The 25584-nt window shown below is 34.2% G+C and overlaps 1 protein-coding gene across 9 annotated transcripts in view; it reads left to right on the top strand.

Annotated features, from left to right (window-relative positions):
* Positions 1-25584, top strand: part of ZBTB20 (zinc finger and BTB domain containing 20) — a 774313-nt gene that overhangs the window by 31837 nt on the left and 716892 nt on the right. For 3 of the 9 annotated variants that reach the window (XM_080830748.1, XM_080830745.1, XM_080830741.1), the window contains exon 1: positions 9637-9799. The exons of the other annotated variants lie outside the window; for them this stretch is intronic. The gene's annotated coding sequence lies outside the window, so the exon portion shown is untranslated. Of the gene's footprint in view, positions 1-9636; positions 9800-25584 lie in introns of those variants that run through there. 9 annotated transcript variants of the gene reach the window in all.

Below are 25584 nucleotides of genomic sequence, written 5' to 3'. Positions count from 1 at the left end.
TTAAATAGGTGTTAACATTATTTTGTTAAGAAATTTTAAAAAATACGACATATACCTTTTAGTTTATAAGAACAACTGACATCTGGAAAGATGAAAATTTACTAGACAAAGCTCAAGAAAATCTTTTACATAATTGGTGGTTGGGGATTGCAAATTGAGTATTGTGATTTAATAAGCGCAGCCAATGATGTTCTTCTTCCATTTGGAACTACTGTTTTGTGAGGCTTTTCTCCCATCGTGACAGCCATTACAGCAGGTATCACAATAACCTGAATGTAGTACCAGATTTTCAAATGACTATTTCACAAAGTGTAAAACCAAGGCAAGGTATAAAGAACGATAAATATTTAACCAAATTAGTCTGTCTAAAATTTTATTTTTTAGTGAGGGCAAAAATGTTTTAAAATTGCTACTAAATACAACAAAATTAAAACTTTTTTAAAAATAGCATTTATTTCTTCTTTTCTCATCCTTTAAGAGGCTATTCATATGCTCTGTAATGTATGTTACATGGTAGTCTAAGTCTATAGCTTGCAAATAATTATATATATTGAGTGTAGACTTAACACTAACTAGTGTCCAGTCAGCAAAACAGAAGTGACTCAAAACAGAGGGACTTTAACCCAAAGAATTGGTTACAAATGTTTTGGAAAATCGGGTGGGAGGGAAAGAAGGTGACAGTGATACTTAGCAATGAAGATCTGTGGAAAGGAAGGGCAAGTTTTGTTACCCAACACCAGTACCCACGGTGCTCTTGAGGCAGCTGGAACACTGCTGCTGTAGCTGTTGGAATCACCATTGCCACTGCTTTGCAGGAAGCCAGGCACCTGCACTCCTACCGCCATGGCAAGAGCCCAGAAGCCCACAGTTCCACCGATGCTGTTGTCCTTGCCGGGGCTGTTAGAGCTTTGCTGCTCTTCTGCAACTGTAGTACCTACCATTGCTGCCATCAACAGTCCCAAGAGCTAGATCCCAAGAGCTCTGAGCTGCAGGGCTGCGGAAGCACCATTGCCAAGATTGCTAGTGCCAAAAGCAGAAGGAGAAAAAAAAAAGGGTCTCTGATCTTTAGCCAGTGCTTCTCACTCTGGCAAAGCAGTATGGGAAATGTGGTTTTCAGGTTCCACGACAGAAGAGTATGGAAAGGGTGGGAATGGAGTTGAGAACCAACAGATAGATAAGTGATCTTTGTAGACTTCAAAATATTTTTAATGATGGGATATAGAATTTTTAAAAATTGGAGAATCCATTGCTCTAGAGTATAGCCGTAGTAAAACTACATCTTCAAATTTTATTAACTTGTTTTAGAAGATGGATTCTGGTTTGTTACCTAAGACTAGGGTTGTCACTCAGGAAGGAAACACTGGTACTGTATCATTTATTTACAGCCAGTATCTGTTTTGATTAGTCACAGTGACATTTCTTATTGGTCTATGCCCATGCTTTATCAGCTATGAATATTTTGTGTATCACCCACAACTTCATAAAATCTGCTCTGATTTATTATTTCTATATATTTATTAATTTAACTTTTCAAATAATAGTAATAATGAAAATGTAGCACCTGGAAAACTTCAGAATTTGTTTCATTTATAATATCTATATTTCATAATATCTATTATTTTATTGTAAAATATATTTCATTATCTGATTAAACTGCTAAAGCATAGATTATTTAATGTCACACTGAATTAATGAATATATTGGTGGAGAGAGTTTAGGTGAAATTTAATTGTTTTAGGCAAAAACCACATGAATTTTATTAAAATATTAGCTTAGAGTGGTTTTCAGTTTATTTCAATTGCAGATTTCTAGATATGACATCATAAGAAGTGTGTATTGGAGTCCCAGACCATTAAATTTCTAAAATGAACTCCATAATGATGACTCATTTCTTTCATAGCCCTTTTCATAATTAATACAGATTTAATTATGGGCAATGTTCTTCTCTTATTGATTACTAATAAAACTGTTTCCTTAACTGGTGAGGCACTTCTTTTATGTTCATATTCTACATAGGTTTAACAGATGTTGAGAGTATTATTTGTGTTGCAAAAGGTCCCATTATTACATTTTAAGTAGCATAATGTCATCAGTTTGAAACAGAGTAGGAGAGTTTATTTAATTTAGAGATAAGTCTAAATTTATGGATTTTCAACATGAAATAGAATTTTTTGATAATTTGATAATTTTGAAGTACCTGATATAATTATTAAAACAAAATTTAATTTAATATAATTCATTTCAAAATTTCTATTTCATAAGAATCCTATACATTATACATTGTGATCTATCTGTATATCTATATACTCTGAATAATGAGATATTTCTGTATTTGTTCTTTTTTTTTCTGTATTCTTAATAGAAATGAAAGACTGAGATTTTATGTAGGTTCTTTTCCAAAAGTTTGATATGTCCTTATATGTCTGAAAGTTTGTGGTTTAAACCTGTAAGTTATTGGGCTAAATGAGCTTTCTTAAATAAAAATTAGAGATACTGTTTCTACCCATTTTGAATCATCCCAATGGCCTGTTGCCTCACAGGAGTTAGCAGGCTGTTATCATGCTGACTCTGTTATTAATAACTGGCTTCAATATTCCTGGACAGATTGTTATTAATGTTTCCAACCCTTTAATCAAACTGGTTCATGGTATGTTTCTTTCGTCACTTTAGAAGGTTGTTTATATGCTGTTTTTCTTTGTTATCTTTAAATTTTACTTTGAGACAGTTAATATGATTTTTCTTAAATATATGTGAAATACATATTGAAATTATCTAGGGAATCCATACGCTCTCAAACCTGTGTCTCATCATTAATCTTCTTTCAAAATTTCTTCCTAATCTCACCAGTTTATTATTCTAGAAAATTTTTTAGAGTGATTTTGTCAAGCCCCTCTCTTTATCCCTCACTAATTCCATCTGGATTGATTTTAGGCCTGACTTGTGCCACCCTATTAGCTACAAGTCTTTGGGCCTCAGTATTCTCATCTGTAAATGAAAACATTAATATTACCTTTCTTACAAGGCTGTTGGGAGGATTAAATGACATAGTGTATGTAGCACTAAGCACAGTTCTTGACACATGTAATAGTGGTAACTTTTTAAGAATGAATCTTTACAAATAGTAGCAGCTTTGTAGATAGAAAGAATATGGAGACTGGGTTTCACATGTAGAATCACCAAGCAGGACATTGGGGATCTCACCTGGAAAATAACAGCTGTAGTAATTAAGATGCCTCCTTTATATATCGTCTATGTGACTTTTATTTTTCCTATAGAATACACTCTGTAGTTTATGTTTCTTTTTATTTGGGTATTGAATATAACCTGTACATATGAATAAATTATTATGTAAGTGTTGAAACTTTAAAGACAGTTGCCAGCACTGTCCTGGATTGTTTAGGAGAGAGAATTGAGCAGGGAGCAGGAAGAGTTCTAGTACACATGTCTGATACATTTTTCTAGAGCTAAGGAGATACTACAAATGACATTTTTATGTTTTTTAATCCTTTAATTCAGAATTTATTGCATCATGAAAGTACTCTCTTCCCCTATGTTTCTGAAGATACTCATAGCATTTAAGATCAGTTTATGGAGGTAGTAACAATAAGGAAATTACAACAAAATTGCAATTCAGACATTAATGTATATGCTTTTCCTATATGACCATTTTCCTATTCTATATTTGTGGAAAAGGCTGATTGACTCATATCTATATCTGAATCATTCTGTGTTAAAGATCCTTTTGACTTTTTGCTATTCATCATTCATGTATTAGCCACTATTCACAGTGCCACTGGTCACTCCTTGGAACTCCTGTCTCTCCCATTAAGAAGCTTCTGTGTATGGGTGAATTTATGTCATACCTTCATTTTTCATCCCTGTACTCCTCATTACACTGCTAAACAAAGCCATACAATATATCAAGCTTTCCAGAAAGTTTGAAGAGAAGAAGATTTGCATTGCAAAAATGTAGATGTCTTAGAAGTTAATATTAGGCATCACTCTCTTAAAAAAAATCTTTTGGCCACCTTGACATTGTGAATTTCTCAGTGCCCACCTTTCTTTCTTGTCGTTCTCCTTCCTCCCTCCTCCTTTCTCATGTCTATGCTCCCCTACCTTCAAATTGTTACTAATTTCTTATGCAGCACACTTTGACCCCACAAGAAGAACTGTTCGGGTCCCACTTTCAGCACCTAACCAGCTTACCAAGGTATTTTTCTTCAAAGGGGAATGTTCCTGTCCTATGAGGAATTTTAGGGCCAACTTCCAACTTATACTTGAACACCTTAGCAACAGAAGTGAAAGAAATAATGAATACATGAAATGTGAAGACAAGCTGAATTTTCTTCTCAGAGATAATGTGAATTAAAATTCTTCTGGCTATAGGGCAATACCTTTTTTTCCCCCAACATTTTATTGTGAAAATTTTCATATATAGAGAAAAGTTGTGGAGAGTATTACTTTTTGCTCTTTTATAACCATTTTTGTTTTTCACAAGATCTTTAAGTAAGAATATACTTTATATGTAATTTAAAAAATTTTAAATGCTATTTAGAAGTTTTTTTCATTCTTAGAACTCAAATTTATTAAAGTTTTTAATTAACTAAGGTTTGTAAATTCCATGTATTATTATTGCTTTGTTTTTTTCATTTGTTCATTCATTCCTTTCATTCCTTTATTCATTCATGTAAGAAAACTCTATTGAGCTTTAACTATGTTTCAGGTATTCTTCCAGATAGTAGGCTGTCCTAGCTTAGTAAGTAGAGCCCCTGTTTTGGTAGTTCCCTCAGTCCAGTGGCAATGGGAGACATATTAAAGGACAGACAACTATAGATAGTACTGCAAGGGGCATAATAAAGGTACTCCTAGTGATGTAGTTGTCATGTAATGTTTTTGTTTTTGTTGTTGCTTTTTAAACTTAAATATTTGTTGACTAGAATTGAAATGCATATCTTCCCATGTAAAGATCATACTACTGACCTACTATTGGTAAGCTATGATTTATCTATAATCTCTTCTAGTTTTTCTTGGGACTAATGGGATACAGTTTTAAATCAGATGACCCAAATTAAGGACTGCTATCTAATTATGCCACATAGAATTGACTTTATGATGGTGGCCTCCATGACAAAGTCAGTCCTTAGTATAGCACTTACTCATTTTGACCCATTAACCCCAGTCTTTGCTTTTCCATCCATGTACTGGGGCTAAAACTCCTATTCTGTCCTTCATTGCAGCATGACTCTTTTTTTTTTTTTTAATATTCCCCCTTTTTCTTTTGGGAATGTTCTTATGAACAATCTTAAAGTATTTCAACATTTTTTTCCTGTTTAGCCTCATGTGATTGTAAAAACATTAATGATGCCTAAAAAAGGACTTGGCCAAAGTATATATGGGATAGTGGTAAATGCTTTTGAAATGGTTGACGTTTTTTCTTTCCAAATGAAAAAAAAAATTTTTTTTACCCTTCATGTACTTTTGGAAGTATTCATTTGCCAAAGTACTTCATAACTTTAAAATTAATGACATTTTATTCTCCAGGTTAATAGCTATCACTGATTCCCACAATCATTTAAGAATTTCATGTACAGTGTATTTGTAGAAGACACTTTAGTAGGCACCTTGGGGGCAATGGATAAAGTGTACTCCTTGCGTCTGTAAACCCCCTACTATAGAAAAAACTATTTGTCTCTGGTCTAACCATAGTATTTCCCCCTGCTCCATAGTTGTCTCTAATCTAGCCTCAGTACCTCCCCCTGTTACACATTTGTCTCCAGTCTAACTTCAGGACATCCCTGCACGATGTGCTCATGCACACACACATCTTTCATAAGCCACATATTGAATTTAGGTATTTATATTTATTTTGCCAGATTTCATTTTTAGCTTTCTAAGGGAGAAGCACAAAGTTTAAGGCACTGCATTACATGGCATATCACCATATGGAGTGGCAAGATTATTTCCTTACACTAGTATTATTTACATGCCTGTCTCCCACCAGCCTGTGGAGTCTTCAAGAGCAGAAACTAAATCATACGTTTTATCTTCATTTTTCACCCCCAAGTATTGTGAATGGCACATAATGGGCACATAATCCATGTTTAGTTAATGCACAGAGATCAGAGCAAGGGCAAATTCTTTCTTGCAGAATGAGTCATTAGTACCAAAGTGTTCAGAATATATCTCTAAATAATTCAAAGTTAAAACCAAGTATATAAAATCAAATGATGGTATTATTCAGCATCTCTTACAAGTCATTTGTAATTGAATCCTTGCTTTTTCCATGCTTTTTTTTCAGGCTATTGGGAAACAGGATATTTTTAATTTTATTTTATTTATTATTTATTTGGTTCTTTAAACCATTATTTGCATTAGTATTAGATAGCTGTTTTTCAGTTCAACTAAATGGAAGCACATATTTATGGAAATTTGGAAACAGAGGTGATTGAATGGAGTGTGTGAACTTTTAGAGTTGCTAGACTCTTAAACCAAATGTATTGAGAACTCTGTAAATTAGAGAAGCAAATTTGCACTATATTGTATTAGTAAGCGAGGTATGAGAAGTCGTCAGGGTGTGTTGGGTTTGACTAATAAGCACAGAATCTTATGGATAGATGGGACTTAGCTGTCATTAGGTCCTGGGAGAGAATAGAGTGCAGGGATTAAGCACATGATCTGTAACCTAGACAGGCTGGGTTCAAATCCTGTTACTGCAGTGCTGTGTGACCTTAGGCAAATCACTTAACCTCTCTGTTTCTTTACTTGAAAGTGCCACTAAAAATAATCTCTACCTCATAGGGTCACTAGGATTTAATGAGTTAATAAATGAAATACTTTGAAGAGGACCTGGCAAATAGTAAGCACCTAAGCATTAGCTGTCGTCATCATAATTAATATGTTATCCACTTCAGTTCTTTCCTTTTAAATTTAATTTTATTATTTTTTTATATGAAGAAATGGATACTGAGGATGGTTACATGGCTTGCACAGGCTATACAAACTACTTTGGCAATCCTGAGACCAAAACCAGTCTTTAACTCCCACTAGGATCTTTCCATTGGATGAAATTGCCCCATGGCATATCAACATACAAAACCACTTAATTTAACAACTATAACTACCGGATTCTGATAATCCATTAGGATTATTGTTTCTGATAGTCAGGATTATTGTTTCAATACATGGATCTCCTGTCCCAGCAAGAAGAGTGTATCTTGAACTCCAGAAAGTACCAAGAATGTGCCACTTACTGTGCTTGGCATTTGGTAAAGTGTGCAGATACAGAAAAAGCGTTGAGGTGTTGTGCATTTTCACTAAGCCAAAATATTTGTTTTTCTTTTTAAAATTCAGCTAGCTAGTTGTTCTTTGAAAAGGTGAATAGCTTTCATGGTCCTTTACATTCCTTTGACTCCTGCTGGTGGAACTCAAATAATGTCTTCTTATTCTCCTTGCGTTAAAACAAAACGAAACAAAACAAAAATACCTAGAACCTTATTTTAAAAATCAGGACATAGTAATATCTAATTTGAATCAGTCTGTCAAACTGTGAGGCTTGTATGCTTTTTTAAGTGACATTTTTCTTCAAACATTTGAATAAAGCTTTAGAGAAACAATAGGGCAATAGTAGAAAAACAGAACATGCCAGGCTGAGCAGTAAGGGGTGAGATGCGTGCTGGTACCTCAGGCACACTAAGTGTATTTTAGAAAGATTTTTCTTAAGACATGTGACCAAAAACATATCCCTTTTCTTTTATTACACCCTGTGTATGTCCCCTCTTTATTAAGCTAACCACCCTTGAGAGGGGTAAAGCACTATTGCAGCACCTGAGAATTGGAATTAGTGGTTTATATTGAGAGGAGAGGACTGGACTCTTAGTTTCCTACTAGAATTTTCCCAGGACAGTTTATGCAATGTGCGGTTAGACATCATCTTCTAATTTCTGTGCTATAGGTTGTCTACTCTTAAAACAGCTAAAACAAAACTGATCTCTTTTCTGAGCATGACCCAAGATTTAACTGATTTTCTAAAATATTTTTGTGAATCAGGTGAAAATATAGTTGATCTGTAAGTTATATATTGAAGTAGTTAAGTTATATTTTATTAACTGAAAACTGGTTTTTAAGGGAAGGAATTTATGCTTATATAATAAGTAGTTTTGTTTATGCAAAGGAGCACATTCTAATGTTTGAAGTATGGTAACACACTAAACCATATAAAAAAGATGATTTTAAAATTAATATACTTAATATACAATTAATTATTGGTGCCCAGATTCAGGGTTTGAATGGGTCAGATGCATTCACAGTTTTCATTTTTATGTACATTTTCTTTAGAATATTTAACCTCTATTGTGATGTTCCTAAGTCCCACCTAAATGACACACAGCCAAACTGTACAGAAATATTTTAAGGAAGGTGGTTGTCTAGGTAGACAAGCAGAGTCTAGTTTTAAAAAATTGGGGGACAAGGAGAGCTTGAAACTTGTTCTGTTTTCTGTTGTTTGTAATTCCGTAGCTGCAAATATATCACTTATGGCAGAGAAAGGCACCTGGGAGTGGGGAAAGGGGGTAGGGATCATATGATGTGGTGGAGAGTGTAATACCAGCATTATTTTGGTTCTAGCAAAAAATGAAAAAAATGCTTAGAGGTATCAGACAAAGAAAAACAGTTTTGTTTTGTTTTTCCTTTTAAGGAAGATTTATTTAGAAGCATTAATTAATTTTATTTTCCCCTCCTAATAAAAGAACAAGGGGTTTCTGCTATGGTTTCAGACCCATATTCTCTGAAATCTTGTCCTGCTTATGATAGAAGCTCCTTATGGGATTTATTTTTGTTGTTGTAACATTATCTACTATATGCATTGCACCTGTTCACACAGAGTACATTGCATTGTGATATTTGTACAGATAGATGCTTCAAATAAGAAACCAATCTGTCTCTTCTAGAGTACTAGTCTATTAGTTACTTAATTAAACTTGATTCTGTTTTTGTCTGCAATTTTGCATATGGTTTTGATTTATTTACTGAGCAATGATTTCTTCTTTGCAGTTATCAGTTTTGTCTGAGATCAGTTTTCCTATTGTATGGAGTCTTTCTTTCAGAGCCTCCTTTAAGACTGCCTCTGACTTTAAAATCATTACTAGGCTTTTGTCAGAGCAGATTTGTTGACAGTCTCTCACATTAAAAAAAAATTTAAAAGATTGCAGAAATAAGCTATGCATTTCACTATTTCCTGCTAATATGCAAAAATGTATTTATGATAATTACATGTACTGTGTGCCAGAACTGAAACAATACATTCCTCATAATGGAGCATAAATAAAGAAGGTGGAGCCAGCTGCTCTTAAACTGTTTATTTGCAAGCAGTAATGATATAGAGAATATACCTTTTTCACTCTGTTAGTCTGGCAATACTGAACCTGTTGCTGCATTAGACGAGTTGCATTTTGCTGGATAGGGGAAGGAAGGCTGTCTGCTGTCTGGTAGGAGGGCTTTGTCTGTGCCTTTCTCTCTCTGTTTCTTTCTGTTTTTCTTTCTCCTCTTCTCTCTCTCTCCCTCTCACTCGCTTGCTCTGTCTCTGTCTCTCTCTCCCTCTTTGCTCCCCCTCCCTCCCTCTCTCTTGCTCTCTCTCTCTCTTCCCGTCTCTGTGGTTTGTAAGGTAGGTTGCAGTGTGTGTATATACACAACATCAAGAGCAGGAAAATGGACTCATTAGGGAGGCAGGCAGTCATTACCACTCACACTGTACTTCCAGGGAGACACCGATTATGAGAAGAGAAACTCAGCGCTGGGGAAGAAGGTAGGGCAGACAACTTTCATAAAAAAAATCCTGCTTCCTCAATCCCCCCTTTACCTATCATCTCCTTTAGCCCCCAATGCTTTTATTCTTTCTTCCTTGAATTTTAATTTCCAGATTTAAGTTTGACAGAGCTGTTGCTAGCTTAAAATTTGGAACATTTATAGGAGGCCTACCCTCTACTAATTTTCTTCCTACTTATTTAAGGGTGTGCCCTTGTGATTCAGTTTAATTACTTTAAAAATAATTGCAAACAAACCTATTTTTCTCACTAAAGTACCAAATAAATCAGTATCTTTCACTCTTTTATAGCAGACCCCTCCGTATGTTTGTTAGTCTCTTTGCTTTTCTTGTCTGTTTATGCAATTCCATCTGTCTGTCTATATATCATGTTGTCCTTATTTATTGCTAACTGGGTTTTCTTAGTTATGTGCCAATGAGTTTTAGCTGCAGTGCCAGTGCGGGTATTACTAAAGTGAGACTCTTGTTCTTTGTTTTACATGAAGTTTAAAGTCCATATTTACAGTTTAAATCCTTGAAGCAGGTTGAATACTTTTTGCCAGCATATTTATTTGATAGCATTGGCTATAAGGTGAGGGGTCGTAACAGGGTGGATAAGAATCTAGTAATTATTTTTATCATCACACACTCTTCTATATTACATCTGGGGGGTATATTTTGAGAGGAACAGGGTACTCTGTTTTGTAACTTTTATTTTGCAGATGGACTTTCACATTTATAGGGATATCACTGGGATTAGTAAGAATGCAAACTTTCTTAATAAACAGTTTTTATCCTAGGACAGTTTCTTTTTAGTATGTTACTGTTTATTTATGCTTGGGGAGGGAGAAGTGGGGGCTGGCCATCTTTTTATGAAGTGGAAGCTATGAAGTGTATCAGGCCATCTTATGCAACAACTGCAAGTATTCATTTAACATTTCGGGGACTATAAATAATGCATTTGTTATTTCAAACATAGTTCTGAGGTGCTTTGTTTTTCCTTTATTATTTTTTTTCTTTTTTATGGTGGGAAAAGTTGCATTTGACAACTAGCTGACATTGTTGAACAGTTTTCCCAGAACAGTGTTCTTCAAAATTCAAAGGAGTAAAAAGGTTCATTTGAAATGGACTCTTAATGGAGTTTTATTCGGATTTGTCCGAAAGTAAAAGTGCCATTCATTTGATAAAAATTAAGTCAGTTAGTAAGATATGCAGATGTTTTGAGCATATACAGGAAGAATGATAAAAAATGGATGCTGATCTATAGAGATCTTTGATAATAACAATCACCTTTTTCATAATAAATTATTTATTTAATAGAAGTGGCGGACTTTTTTTTTTTTTTTTTAATTCCATTAGGCCTTTCTGAAAACACAAAGAAGTCCATAAAGCAATATTCTTAAGCCACCTGGGACGCTAGAGCAGATTCCCAAACATATTCTCAAGGTTCAGACCTAGTAAAATGTTTATTAAAAATCCATTATTCCAAGAGGGTGGTGAACTTTTGCTGCTAAAAGTCTTTTTTTCCCCTTTCTTTTTAAAAATTTATTTGGAGACTTTTAATTTGCTTCTATTGCCTAAAGTGTCTTTTAAGCTGGAAAGGACAGCTTTGACCAAGAATAGAACAAATACTAAGTACACTCAGGTCCTGTCAGATAATTTTTTTCCCCCAAAGATCTAAAGGGAAACTTTGGGGGAGTCTATTGAAACCGTGTAGTTTCAGTAGGTTAATGTAGGTACACAGTATATGGTGTTTCAAATGTGATTTTCTCCATTTTAAACTCTTGACCCAAGAATTTGTTTTAAAACTAACATGTCAAAAGTGTGCATGTCTCATGCACCTGTCATTTTCTATATTAACATTGTAAGGACTATCTAAAATTCTACCTTGTTTTCAAAAGAATCTTTCATTATCTCTTGATCAACAATTCTCTTTTTCTGTGTACATGTACGTGTGGGGATATCTATGTGCATATATGTGAATACATGTATATATTCTCATACGTGTATGGGTAAAGAAATCAGATTCTTTGCTGATGGAACATTTAAAAATTTAATGTTAAGCATATTTATGTTAATGAGAAATAAAAAATGGAGAGGCTTTTAGGAGAAGATGAAAATTTCTTTTAACCTTCTAGAAGGAATAAAACAAAGTAAAAATTTAGTCATATTTATGGTTGGCTTCATTTTAGAATGTATATATGTTTTCTTTTGCATTATAATTCTTAGCCTTCAGAAGATTTAAAGTATTTTTAGTATGAAAAGTAATCTTGGCCTCTTTTGGGAGGGTCTGTCACAATCCAAATATTGCAGGACATTGTAAATGTGCATAAGTAAACTTAAAACCAGTGTACTCTGCTACATAGGGCTTTGAAAAGCTGAAGGCTTGTGTCACAGGAGGGCTATAGGGTGCCAGAAAAGTCATTAATTAGGCTTACTGGTTATGGTAGGCCTTTCCTATCAGCACATGAATTCTTTTGAGAGCCCCGAAGTCTTGGTCAGGTCACAGAGGGTTTCATTTTAATATCAGAGCGGACAGTTATCTAACACACCCACATGAGGAAGTGCTCTAAAGCAGTTATTTCATGCTTTGCCATGCCCTGTAGCTAAAACAATTTGGTACTGAGTGACGTGTGTGTGCTTTTTAACTTCTGTCCGGTAAAAATCAACTTTGGCTTCTTGAAAAGGACCAAAACAGTGGACTAGGAAGACAGTATAATTCAAATGCTAAGCATATGCTGTTTTAAACTTTTTTTTTTTAAGTTACGGGAAGAATTACTATGATTATTTTTAATATAAAGACTATATGGTAATTTCCTGGATTTTACTCATTAAGATTTCAAAACTTAAAGATACTTTTCTTCTTCACATTTTTCTCCAGAAGCCTACATTCATCAAAAGGATCACAGCTGCATACTTTCCCCTGAAATGTGAACAAATAAATGGCATTCCTGTTTATTTATCTATTTTTGAATTTTAATGATTAGTCCTTGTGCTAATTAACAAATTCCTGTATTCATAAAATCTGGCACTTCATAAATATCCAATTGTGTGATTATCTACAAATGTCCTGGCTTTCTGTAAATATAGAAATTATCAGTGGATGTGTTTATGGCCTTGCCCAAGCCTGAGTAGTGGTTGGCCATGCTGCCACGTAGGAAACCAAGTTCAGACCCTGAGCAAATGTGTTGTTCCAAGGCCTGGCATGGTATGTGGAAGTAGCATATTGCTAATATTACTAAGTAGTGATTCTTTCTGGCAAAGGAAGGACTGATGTTGACAGTCTTTGAATGCTGCTAGTTCCACTCTTCTTCAATCCTAAGGCTGGGCTCTTTAGGTCTGAAAGTTGATAATGGATATTAAAGCTGACTTGTGTTGGAGGCCACTTTAGAAATATGTTTTAACAAACTACATTTTTTGGGAAAATATACTGAACTTGTACAAAAGAAGTAAAATAGTATGTCCATCCCAAGTTCCTTAACCAGTGAGAATCTTACTAGCAGGAAAAGTTGCATAGAGCTGAAAAGAAAAATCTAATTTTTTTTTGTTTGTATGGCTGTGTAACTATTGCAAGCAAATTAGAGAAATCCGATATCACTTATAATAAGAATAGGACAATAAATACTAGCAGTTGAGCAAGTACATACATACAAGAGTTATCATTAAATTAGAAATCAACTCTTTAAAATGTTTTTTTTTTTTTTTTGGTATTGTATAAGCCATTTTAGTTACCTTGTACAATCATTAGGTATTATTTACAATGATTTAGGAGTCATCACTGGCCATTTGATTCTTTGCTCTAAACTTTCAAATCCCATATAGGATCCCTAGGTATTTGGCAAACTTGAAACTTAAAATATTCCTTTCAAACTTATATTTTGTACATTTCCAATACTTAAGTAATTTCTAGCATTTTGCAGAATCCCCAGGGATTATAGTCAATGTCAAATAGCTAGTAAAATTCTTTTAATTCTTCATCAAATACCCAAGGGCAATATCTATATCTAGAAATTCTAGAGAATGCCTGAATTTATAGATATTCCTGTAATATATGTATTGTACATTTAATCATTAAATAACATTGATGCCAATTACATTTAATGTATAAAAATTATATTCTTTGAGCTCTTTACTTCTGATTTCAACATAGGCAAACCTTTGAGGCTGTGAGAAGAAATAATGCCATCTATCATTACTGTCATGTATGTAGTAACCACTGTAACAGATGTTGGGAACAACATTCAAGAGCCCATAAGTAAAAAGGGCTTTTCTGCCACTCTAGCTATTCAACTGTAATAATAATTAAGTAGTGTGCAAATTATACTCAACTCTTTTTTTTTTTTTTAAAGATTTCATTTATTTACTTGACAGACAGAGATCACAAGTAGGCAGAGAGGCAGGCAGAGAGAGAGAGAGGAGGAAGCAGACTCCCTGCTAAGCAGAGAGCCTGATGCAGGGCTCGATCCCAGGACCCTGGGATCATGACCCAAACCGAAAGCAGAGGCTTCAACCCACTGAGCCACCCAGGCGCCCTTATACTCAACTCTTCATAACCTCTCCTCCACTCTAGGATCAAGCCTTTGGTGATTCTACAGTTCACTTGAAAGTAATCAGCTTGAGGACATGGTGCTTGCCTTTTTGGAGTCTTTCGATACTCAAGTGAAACCCTAGCCAGGGATGTTTTGCAGTTCAGTTAACCAATGCAATGCTTTTATACCTACTTTAACTCAGGGAAAGTTAACTACTGACTTCCAAGTAAAAATACTGGGACAAGGAGCAAGGGCTAAATTCATTGGCCAACCCAGTGACTAGGTGGAAACTGAGGATATTATTATTAATTTCTGAATATTCAGTCTTATCTTTGAAACTGATGGAAAGGGTGGTCATTATAGCATAATGTATTTACCTCCTTGATACCAGAAATAATTTAGCATTTACGTCTGTGTCTCAAGTATAATGAATTTAATGTACATATCATATATTATACATTTAAAATGTTAAGAATTTACTTGAAAACTTTCACTATTAAGAAAATAATGTAAAGATTTGCATTCAATACATATAAAACTACTTAATGGAATTTGGAGTTATTGGAAATTAAATAGATTTCCAGGAAATTGAAACTAAAAATGGTAATAATTATGAATTTTATACATAATGGTATTGTTTTGTTCATCAAAAATTCTTAATCTAAACTTTTTTAAAAACCAGGTTGAATTTAAATTATTTAAATTTTAATTCTATCTAATGGTTAGAAGCCTTTAGTTTTTTACTAAATGAGACTGGATATCTGCTATTTTTACCTTTCCTTTCAGAAATGTTCTCTGAATTACTGTTGTAATCAAATTGTGATTTGTTGTTGGCAAATTCCTTTTATAGTATGAGCTTCTTTCCAGTAAATGAAATGCATATGGGAGAAAATTAAAGCAATGTTGTCAGTTTGCTCAGGTACCAAATTAAAACTTAGAAAAAACTTACTGGCAAGAAACTATGAGTGTTCTAGGCTATGTAATTTTTCTGGTAGATGTATGTATGTATATGAAAACTGTATGGCTACTCTTGCAAACAGACAAAACACCTTATTCAGACAAAAACACCTTATTCATTAAACAATGAAAAAGTTACCTTCTTAGGTTTAAATAGGAACTAGGCAAATATAGTTGCAAGGGTGGCTTTATACTGTTGGGTTTTTGTTTTATTTTGTTTTGTTTTGTTTTTAAATACTGAACACACTACAGTGACTTTTGGCCCAGTACTTTGGGTTTGCACATCCTTACGAATGTCTCCATCTTCATAGTCAAATGCACCTATCACCTGCACTATAGGTTGGGTCAAAAGAGCTGGAATAGATCTTTTTTTATCTAGTTCCTTGAATCAACTGTGGTATCATTGCTTCACCTCATCTGGAGAGAGGAGAAGAATAGACATGATTGAGAAGCACATGGAGACAAGAATAAAAGTGAAGCTGCGGGTGGAGGGGTAGGTGCTTTTGAAGTTTCTAAATTTATAATGAAAGAAAAAGACTTTCTTCCCAACCCCCAGTAGAAGCCATCTGACCTATCCAACAAAACACAAACTACCTTCTTCCTACATCTCTTGACAATAGGTCTGCTAAATTCCAAAGGTGCCACCAAAAGATCATAGGAGAGGAAGTCATAACATCTCACATTAAAACTACCATGTTCTCTGCCAGGATTTCTTCATACCTTTTGCCTTTGAGGCCTTAGGTTTGGAGTTATGAGCAGATTTTCATAGTTGGTGGACAGATTTCATTTGTTTTGATAAGAAGCCTTCCCAACAAAGAATTCCCAAGGCGTGCGGCAAAACAGCATCATGAGTTTAATTAAAATGGATGAAGTGATTGTGTAAGTTTGTGTGTTTCTTCTCTTAAAATAAAATGAAGTCAAATACTTTTTATATAAAACAGAACAAAAAACAACTCTAAACTTCCTGTCAGGCTGAATGGATTTAGGTTTCTTTTTACAAAATGGCTTTCTGAAACCATTTCTGTGTTGTGGGTTGGACCAGCATATTCTACTCTATTCCCTGCTATTTGCTACTTTGCTTTCTAAATGTTGAATGAATGTAAAACAAACAAACAAACAAATAAATAAATATTGAATGAATGTGAATAATTTGTTAGTTTTAAAAAAAAAAAAGAAAAAAAAGCGTGTTCTTAAAACAGGTTCCGAATATATCCATGAAGGTGTGTTAGGACTTACATACAATAGCTTCAATCCTATCAACTGAGCATGAAACTATGTGAATAAAAGTTTTAGAAACTAGTTATTTTCCTAGCATGTTGAGAGAAACACTATGGTGGTGAAAACAAAAACAAAAACAAAAAACAACAACAAAAAACAGCACTGCCTTGGAGAACAGGAGGCATTAATTAATGCCAAAAAGGATGTAAAGTGGTTAAATCTGGAGGCCTGGTTTCTAGTCCTGACTATAATGACTTTGAATAAATCATAATCTCTCTGTCCTTCAGATTCCTTGCTTATAAAATGAAGGGAAAAGCTCCTTTTTAGATTTTCTTTTATCTTTAAGAATATATGATTTTATTTTAAATAACTATGTATGTAGGTAATTCTGCTTGCATTTTCTACCTATAAATCATAAACACCTGGAGAGAATTTTAGGTTGGTAATGATGGAAGATTTATAAAGGGATTTTAGTTGATCTGAGAGAGCACATGTACTTTATTTTTTTGGTCGTTGTTCTTAGCTTAAGTGGATATCACAATGCATTATTGGGTCTGTTTAATGATTCAATTAATGCAGTAAACCCAAAATTGCCATTTGTCAGACAAAGTGACATAATTGCCTATGGTTGGTTTGTTAAAGGACCTGCTTTTAACTGAGTGAAACACTATGGTTCCACTCCTCCCCACTGGCCACTAGATGGAGAGGTGGTCCATGTCCACGGCCTTGTCCATGGTAAACAGTTTACTTCTGACTTTCCACTGGCAGAGGGGCACGATATTCCTTTGGAATTTCCATGAACTCACAACATGACACTTTGCAGAAACCATCAGAGTATATGTTCTCTTCTGTACAGGCATCATGTGATATTCATGAAATGCAAAACGATTTACTCCTTCCTCAGCCACCATTATTGCTGGTAGACCTAGGAGAAGACCAGTAATAACACTCTGGTTTTAGTTGTCACAGTAGGGCCTTTTGCCTCTTTGCAAATTGTCCATTTAGAAAGGGCCCTGAAATGAATGTCAGCACGACAGTGCCACCTTGTGTCCCTGACGCATGAGCCAGTGAAAAGGAAAGAACAGGACATTTGCAAAAATTTGGCAAATTGTTTCAAGGTCTGCTTTTGCAGTAGCTGCACAAAAATCTATGTTTTAGTGTGTTTGGCAACTCTTACTCCCCAGGGAGAAATTAGGATGTGTGCATTTTACCCCTACTTTCATCCTGCTGTATATTAAAAATACTTTAAAAATTACAGGCACAAACGGGGATGTGTTCAGTTAGAATTGGAGATGAAGAAGGCAGGGATTGTCAGAGATACTCGCCTAATCACCACTTAGAAAGCCTTCGGCCCATCATTCCAGACAGTGAGGTGGTCCTTCCTGTTCATTCTCAGAGCAATGTTTATATGCTCTGGTAGTACCACTTTCACACTGTATGTTTATAATACATTTTTGTATTGTTTTGTATTGTTTGTAAGCGTATCTTCCAACTAAACCATGAGCTTCTCAAGGATATAGTCCGTGTCTTATTCATCCTTCTGCCTCCAGAACTTTCTAAGGCATTCAGCCCAGAGGCACTCAGATGTTTGAGATCTGACTGAATGATTATGTCTGACTGGTTTATAACTTATTTGTTTTATTTTTATTTTTATTTTTTGTTTTGGTTTTAAATAATTTTAGGGCCTTTTCTCTTTGGAAATACACTTCTGATACCACCTCCTTTCCAAATTTCTCTTTATAAATTTACTTTCTCTCACATTAAAATGGATGTTTGTTTTTGATTATGAAAAAATTGCATTGCCAATTTGCAAGTGTATATTGTAGTTGACTCTGGGGTAAAGATACTTAATTTCTAGTTTTAGCTTTATAACAAATTTGTTGTATTGGGTAAGATACTTAACCTTTCTAGGTCTGTTTCCCATGCATAAAATAAGGAGGCTGGACTAGTTGATCTTAAGGTACTTTGGACTCAGGGTTTTTGTAGGGGTTGGACACATGTTAGTATTACTCTAGTTGTATATTTGGTTTAACAGTTTTTAGAGTACCACAATATCTGAAAATTAAATGGCTACCCTTTGAAAGTGCTATTTGATATTCCAGTTTTAGAAGAGGAAACTAAGGCACAGAAGTTTTTCTTACAGAGAGTTGAACTGCAAGTGGGCAGGGCAAATTGTATTATAATTGATGGATATTCCAATTTTTTGGTGAACTTCTTTGTTTATTTGATTTTGATTAATTGAGCTCCATTTTCCTTCTATCATTTAACCATAAAATAAATAAATTACAATAACTTTAAATGGTAAGATAAACCCATGCTTCGTATAGGACTATAGACTATTTGCATTTTAAAGACTTTTTCATACTATTTTGAATTTTTTTTTTACTAACACAAATGAGTGTTAATTTTAAATTTTAGAATTTTTGCATTGGAATTTACATCTGGGATTTCAGTTCCATATATTACCATAAACACCAGCAAACACCAATCTGACTTTGGCCAAGTTGCTTCAGGTTTTTTACTTATTTGCAGAAAGGTAGTAATAAATGTTACCCTTCCTATCTACCTCACAAGGTAATTGTGAGGATTAAAGGAGTTCATGTATATGGAATTTCTTCATAAATAGTAAAGCCCTGTACCAATATTAGTAATATTCGTTATTATTACTGTTCTAATTAAAGGAGGATTGAATAATAGAAACCTAAGTCAAAGCAAAAACACACAGATGAATTTTGAAAACACTGAAACTAATGGCACCTTAGTTGGAGTGTTTCTTGGTGGTTGTAGGCTCTGGAGATACATGTTATGTTTACTCCATTACCTATGTTTTGGTTTAAAAACCCGTAATAATAATAATGATAATGTTTATGAATCTGAGATTCATGTTTTCTTTGGATAAATTTTTACCTATCATAAGTTCATTTTTGATGGTGATAAATTTATTAAAATATAAGTGAAGACATTTAAAATAACCAATCAGGATACAAATTTTATATACCTTCTTTGATATTGTAGTATTGGACTCCAGTCTAGTGGTTTTTTAACTTTAGTGTACTCTAAAATTACCTAGGGTATTTGTTACAATTCAGATTTCTGAGCTCCATCTCTAATAGGTCTGGGATAGAAATCAGGCATCCTGGGTTCTACGTGGTTACACAGGTTAGAAAATACTACTTTTCTTGGCTGTTGTACATCATAATCAGCTGGGGCCTTTTTAAATGAACAGGTTTTTAGCTTATACTCCCAGATATCCTAAATCAGAATCTTTAGATCTAGATTTGGGCATCAATATTTTATAAAAACTACTTGACAGATTCTAATAAAATTGCAAAGTTTGGGAATCCCTGCTCTTGTTTTTATGGTGTATTGTTCAACCATATTTACCGTTGCACCTGAGTTCATTCTCACAATTCACATTATTCTCTAATGAAGTATAATCTCATTTTACATAGAAGAACAAAGTTGATACAGCTGTGTAAGAAAAGTTCCGCCTTGAAAAACAATTACCACTCTTGCCCCTATAGCCCTAGAATTAAGGAAAAAAGAAGTTACTGAGACCCTTTCGCATAAATGGCTTCATTTAGTCTTTACAACAATTTGGTTGTATACCCTGGTTTTCTGCCTCTGTTGCAGACAAAAAACTCCCACAAAAACCAAAAAGCAAGCAAAGAGTGAAGCTCATAGAATAGGTAGCCAGTTTCACACAGCTGTTAAACATCAAAGCCAGATTCAGAACCTGTACTCTTTTCTACTATATCATATTATTTTCCCCCAATCAATAAATCTTTACCAGGTTCCTGTTATGTTAAACGATAATGTCTAGCCTTGAGGGCCACAAAGTGTATTACTGTTACAGTATAATAATTATTACTTTCACCATGTAAAATTAATTGATATATATTTTTTCTTATTCTGCCGTTGAGAAATAACTTTTAACCAGAGGTAAAGTTCAGGTTTTCTGAGTGGTCAGAAGGGGTCTAAGTAGCAATCATAATCATAATTATTGATCTGTTAAAGAACAGTGTCTATGGGATCTCCTTTAATCCCCATATCTTTGCTATGAGGAGTTTCTTAACCCAGTTTGCAGATGAGGAAAGCCAGAATTGGGATGGTTAAGTGACTTACTGAAGATTGCAGTCTAGTAAGTGGCAGAACCAGGTCTGAACTCTAGTTCAATCTAAATTTGACAGCAGTTGGTGCTCTTAACCACCAGTATATGTAATTTCTGACTGTACAGTTAACCTTCAGAGTCAGGCTGTTTCTCTGTTTGGTAAGTATAAGCCACTAAATACTAATTAAACTGTGTGGGACTTAAGTTCATTTCATTTCTAGGGAACAAACAATTTCCCACACTTAATCCAGTAATTTTTTTTTGAGTCTTGTAAAGTTTGGTGTTAATACCTAATACTTTAGGAAAGTCCACTGAAGTAAACAATCTTTTGTTCATATTTTTATTTGAGAGTTGAAACTCTTTGATGGGACAGATTATTTGAATGAAAATTTTAATCTTACCTATTATGACATGCCAGGAAACACAATAATTTCATAGCATAGCCATTGTTGTTGGTCTTAAAATAATTTATTTATATTTAAGATCCAAAGCAAATATAAATAGTTTCAATGTCACAGTGATTCCTAAAATCTAAAAACTGATTCCTGAGCATTTTTTATGTTCTCGTTTAAAAAAAAAGTTTTAAAAAAGCTATACAACTCATAGTATAAAATGACAGCCTAGGTACATAGTATAGTGTACAAATTAATACAATTTCTCATTTACTAAGTAAATGAATTGTTTAAAATGTTATGTACACATTTTTATAGATTTAATAATATTTTAAATACAGAAGTATTAATTTTTTTAAAGATTTTATTTATTTATTTATTTATTTATTTTTTTTAAAGATTTTATTTATTTATTTGATAGAGATCACAATTAAGCAGAGAGAGAGAGAGGAGGAAGCAGGCTCCCTGCTGAGCAGAGAGCCCGATATGGGGCTCGATCCCAGGACTCTGGGATCATGACCTGAGTCGAAGGCAGAGGCTTTAACCCACTGAGCCACCCAGGCGCCCCAAGATTTTATTTATTTATTTGACAGACAGAGATCACAAGTAGGCAGGCAGGCAGAGAGAGAGGGAGGAAGCAGGCTCCCTGCTGAGCAGAGCGCCTGATGTGGGGCTCAATCCCAGGACCCTGAGATCATGACCTGAGCCAAAGGCAGAGGCTTTAACCCACTGAGCCACCCAGGTGCCCCAGAAGTATTAATAATTTAAAGGAGCTCTGAAATGCATTTTTAGGTGTAAAACTAATTATGATTTTATAAAGTTTAATATGCATATATTTGGGATATATACTTAATGCCTCTGTAATTATATTTTAAAAGATACATTTTTTAAAAAGACCCACTAACCAGGGAATATGTTGTCTTTAGTTGACTTTTGAGTTTATTGGAAATTTGGATTCTATTTTAACTTTCTTCTCTAAGGATAGTCTTTTCCCAAATGGCATTCTTTTAAACTCTATAAAGCTAATGAATGCTCCCATAAAGAAAGAAGGGTGAAGATATATAGTGAAGAAGTTTACCTATACTCCTTTTTCACATGTAGAAATTAAACACGATTTTTTAAAAGTTCCATTTAGCAGCAGAGCATAAATTGGAAAATTTGGTCAGTGATTTATTTAGACTCCACAGGGAAAATCCTGTGGGGTGTTTTTGAATATCCTAAATTTATTTTGATTTGAGACCAGCTTAAAGGGCATGTCTATCTTAAAACAGTTCTCCATTTTCCTGAGAAAAATTCCAGTGGAGTTAGTTGTGGGAGGTAATATCCCAACAATGAACCTTTTGGGGCCAAGTAAGCAGTTTCACACAACTTACTCCATCCTTTTCCTTAACTAAAGCCTGTCTTGCCCACTGGGCTTGTTTAATTTTGACTGCTAATTTTATTTCTCTGCAGAAGCAAAGGAGACAGGAAAAAGGAGGGAAAGTAACGGATGGCATGTGGGTGAGGTTTTGGCTCAGGGAATAAATTTTAAAAGATCCTAGCCAGTGTAGGGCTACAGAAAGGAGTTGGTATCTGAAATTTACCCCTGTTTTACAGATTAGGAAATAGATGCCAATAGAGGTTAAATAAGTTGGCTAAATTTACATAGTAGTTTTCAGTGTTGAAGTCAGTCCTGGGAACTAGGTTACTCATTGCTTCAATAAGACAATTGGTCAGTGCACTTTCTCTGTAGATCAAGCTTTTCTTTTCATTTTATTTTATTTTTTAAATATTTTGTTTATTTATTTGACAGACAGAAATCACAAGTAGGCAGAGAGAGGCAGGCAGAGAGAGGGGTGGGAAGCAGGCTCCCTGCTGAGCAGAGAGCCCGATGCAGGGCTCAATCCCAGAACCCTCAGATCATGACCTGAGCCGAAAGCAGAGGCTTAACCCGCTGAGCCACCCAGACGCTCCTCAAACTTTCTTTTTAATATCCCTATTCCCTTTTACTTTCCCCTCTTTTTATTTATTTATTTATTTATTTTGCTGCTACTATTTTTTAACATCTAAAAAAGCATTCTGCTTATAATTTCAGGTTTAGAAGCTGGTTGAACAGGTATATTTTGACAATTAAGACCGTTTAGAACTAGCTGACCTGTAAGGATGGTGTGTATCTTGTTAAGCTTTCTGCCTCTATTTTATTGGTGTATGTGGGTAATGAACATGGAACAGAAAAAAACAATGGTTTGAATAAATTAGTTCAGAGCTCATGGCATACTTCTAAACATGTAAAAATGTGGTGGGCACCTAATAAAAGATAGGCCATTTTTTTTTTCTGTTTTTAGATTTACAAAAAAAAAAAATTTTTTTTTTGAGCAGATAGTGCAGGATCTGCATGTTATTAGCCCTCCCAACCATGGTTCACCTTTAGTAACATTTACATTAATATAATCCATTTTTTAAAATTAATGAACAGATATTGATATATTATTATTAACTAATATCAATGATCTATTCAGATTTCCATAGGTTTTTAAAAATTATTTTTCAGTTTATTTAAATAACAACAACAACAACAACAACAAAGCAAAAATAGTTTAACCATTTCTCCCTGCCAGCCCCACTTTTGGCAACCACCAATCTGTTCTATCTATAAGCTTAGTTTTTTTTTTTAATTTAAAAAAATTTTTTTAGGGGAGCCTGGGTGGCTCAGTGGTTTAAAGCCTCTGCCTTCGGCTCAGGTCATGATCTGAGGGTTCTGGGATTGAGCCCCGCGTCTGGCTCTCTGCTCAGCGGGGAGCCTGCTTCCTCCTCTCTCTCTCTGCCTGCCTCTCTGCCTACTTGTGATCTCTGTCTGTCAAATAAATAAATAAAATCTTAAAAAAAATTTTTTTTTAGATTCCACTTGTAAGAGAGATCATATGGTATTTATCTTTCTCTGCCCAACTTATTTCACTTAGTATAATGCCCTAGAGGTCTATTCATGTTGTCTTAAATGGCACAATTTCATTTTTTGTGGCCAAATAATGAATATATGTTCACATACACATTTACATATATCACATCCTCTTTATTCATTTTCATTGACGGACCCTTAGATTCTTTCCATATCTTGGCTAATGTAAGTAATGTTGCAGTGAACATGGGGGTGCTTGTTTGAATTAGAGCTTTCATTTTCTTTTAATGAATACTCAGAAGTAGAATTACTGGATCATATTATTGTAGTTCAATTTTCATTTATTTGAGGAAACTCCATACTGTTTTTCATAATGGATGTACCAATTTACATTCCCAGCAACGGTATGCCAGGGTTCCCTTTTTTCCACATCTTGCCAACAATTATTTGTAGTCTTTTTTATTATACCCATTCTAACCAATGTGAGGTGATATCTCATTGTGGTTTTGATTTATATTTTCCTGATGTTTAATGATGTAGAGCATCTTTTCATGTACCTGATGGCCATCTGTGTATCTTCTTTGGAAAACTGTTTATATTCAGATCTTCTGCCCATTTTTTAATCAGATTATTTAGGTTTTTTGTTCGTTTGTTTTTTGTTTTTGTTTTGCTATTGAGTTCTTTATATATTTTGGGTATTAACCCCTTATCAGATACATGGTTCACAAATATTTTCTACCATTCAGTAAGTTGTGTTTTCATTTTGTTGATGGTTTCCTTTGCTGTGCAGGAGTTCTTTAATTTGACATAGTCCCACGTATTTCTGCTTTTGTTGGTTTTGCTTTTGGTGTCACATTAAAAATCATCACCAAGACTAATGTCAGGAAGTTTACTGCTTATGTTTTATTCTAGGAGTTTTATGGTTTCAGGTCTTATGTTCCAAGTCTTTATTCCATTTTGAGTTAATTTTTATATATGGTGTATGATCGTGTCCAGTTTTATCCTTTAGCATACGTCCAGTTTTCTCAGCTCCAGTTATTGAAGAGACTCTCCGTTCCCTATTATATATTCTTGGCTCCTTTGTTGTAAATTAATTGATTATATAGATGTAGGTTATATATATGTAGGTTCCCTGTTCTGTTCTGTTGATCTATGCGTCGACTTTTAAGCCAGTATAATACTGCTTTAGTTACTATAGCTTAGTGATATAGTTTGAAATTGAGAAGCATGATACCTCTAGCTTTGTTCCTCTTTCTCAAAATTGCTTTGACTTTCAGGGTGTTTTATGATTCCATTCAAATTTTAGGATATTTGTTCTATTTTTGTGGAATATGCCATTGGAATTTCAATAAGGATTACACTGAATCTGTATATCCTTTGGATGGGTATGGGCATTTTAACAGTACTAATTCTTCCGCTCTGTAAGCATGGAATATCTTTCAATTTATTTGTGTCTTCATAAGTTTCTTTCATTAATGTCTTATAGTTTCAACTTACAGGACTTTCACCCCCTGGATTAAATTTACTCCTGGATATTTTTTCTACAATTTTAAATGAGATTGTTTTCTTAATTTCTCATTCTGATATGTCATTATTTGTGTATAGAAACGCGTTAGATTTTTGTGTGCTGATTTGTATTCTGCAACTTTACTGAATTTGTTTGAACTCTGACAGTTTTTTTTTTTTTAAAGATTTAATTTACTTAT

This window comes from Martes martes, assembly GCF_963455335.1.
Source record: "Martes martes genome assembly, chromosome: 1".
NCBI classification, from domain to species: domain Eukaryota; kingdom Metazoa; phylum Chordata; class Mammalia; order Carnivora; family Mustelidae; genus Martes; species Martes martes.
Note: the sequence above shows the minus strand (reverse complement) of the source record. Positions and strands in the feature narration are given on the sequence as shown.